A 1,858-nucleotide genomic window follows, 5' to 3' on the forward strand; every position below is an offset into this window, starting at 1 on the left:
TGGCCAGCGGTACGTCTGCCGGAGTCACCGCCGCACCGGGCACCACCTTTTGCACAAGCAGCCAATACAAGTGCCATGAAGGGCAGATTCTCCCGGCGATGGAGGGACCCTCACCGAGACTCGTATGCCTGTGGCAGGAGCTGGGGCAGGCCATGGACCCAAAGCAGCTAGCAGAGGGAGAGGTAGCTCACCCAGCCGAGAGGAGAAGTCTCCCAACAGCACTGGGCCTCATCGCTAGGAAATGGGGTGGAGGAATCACTGAGGCAGGATGAAACAGCTTCTGCGGCTGCACCACTGACTCAAAAGCTAATGAATAAATTCCGTTTCTCTGCGATTTCTTCAAGTACACAATCCTTAACACCAAATAGCTCAGCAGAGCTTTTGTTGTCTGTTTCCTAGATCATGTTAATTGAATAAAGTATTAATTAAATGGTCATTAAGTAACACTCCCTTTTCAGTATAAGCAGGGAGATATGAGCAGTCTTGATGTGGTACCTCAGGAGGCAAAAGAGCAGAGGATTCAGGTGTTCCTTAGACACAAACCAAAACCAATGTACTTATAAAGAAGGCACAGGATTTTTTTTTTTTTTTTTTTTTTTTTTTTTTTTTTTTTTTTTTTTTTAAATCTGAAAAGGAGAATTAAGTGTCATTTTGAATACAAGTGTTATTTTGTTATCAGTTAAACAAGACTACCAAGAAACTCCTGACTTAGTAACCGACTCTTCCTCTCAAGCTGGAACAATCTTGTCCAACTGCTTTGGTTAATAAGGGAGAAAAGTAAAAACATTAAACAACAAGATTCCTAAATAGTAACAGATCTTATTTGATGCACGTCAAATGAAAAACTTCTTATACGAAATTATGGGGAGAGTATAATACTAAAATGTGCGTTTCTTCTGGTTCTCAGTGTTATACAATAGAAAATCAAAGGCAGAACTCAACTTGTGACAAAAAAAAATTGCTCTTCACTGATCTTCAAATTCAATGCTACTACTACCCGTTCTGAAGCTTGTTATATACTCAGTAAATGAAATATTCTGGTTTTTCAAGTGCTCAATAAATATCCTCTGTATAGGATGGAATGAATTAATCGTTAAGGATTTTTAAACTTATTAGTGATAACATAGCACTTAACTGTGGAAAAAAATTATTAAGAAAATACGGAAATCAATGCCTACTTGATCTTTTGGTTATTTCCCATTTTCTCATTTTTTTTCCAGCATATTGTCCACTTCAGGTGCCATTATTTCACAAGGAAGACTTTGTCTTAAAACGTGTTTACAAAACATCTGACATTTCAGGAAGTAGATAAATAAACAGCAAATTCCCATAAGTGTGTAAAAGACCTACACTGCATAATTTGAAGGAGCTAATATACTTTTTTCTGAAGGTTATAAAAAGAGTCTATACAGACAGATGGACACATATATACACGGATCTGCATTGGGTAGGTGTAGCTTTCTCATGATGGTACAAATGCATCCAGCTAAACTAGGCTAGCTAAGCTAAGCACTAGCTAAACTTTGTTCTTTGACTGACTCTGAAGAAGAAAGAGTAATTTAAAAAAAGAGGTAACGTTGAGGCTCTCTTCCCAACTCTGAAATACAATGTTTTGCCTTTTTTCATAATTTAGACATTATTAATAGTCCTGGGCACCCAAAAGAAGGAGCATTTTTATGGTCCTATGAACATACGTTTTGTGTCAAGAAAACTATATTTTTATACATAATATAGCCCCATAAAAAGATTACGCTGAAAATAGCCCTAAGATAGAACAAATCATAAAGAAGTTAGTGCATGTGTTAAGCCTGTAGAAGCAAAGCATAAAAATAATGTTCTTCTGACATTGTGAATGAAT

The sequence above is a fragment of the Buceros rhinoceros genome, unplaced genomic scaffold (assembly GCF_000710305.1).
Source record: "Buceros rhinoceros silvestris isolate BGI_N320 unplaced genomic scaffold, ASM71030v1 scaffold16255, whole genome shotgun sequence".
In the NCBI taxonomy this organism is placed as follows: Eukaryota; Metazoa; Chordata; class Aves; order Bucerotiformes; family Bucerotidae; genus Buceros; species Buceros rhinoceros.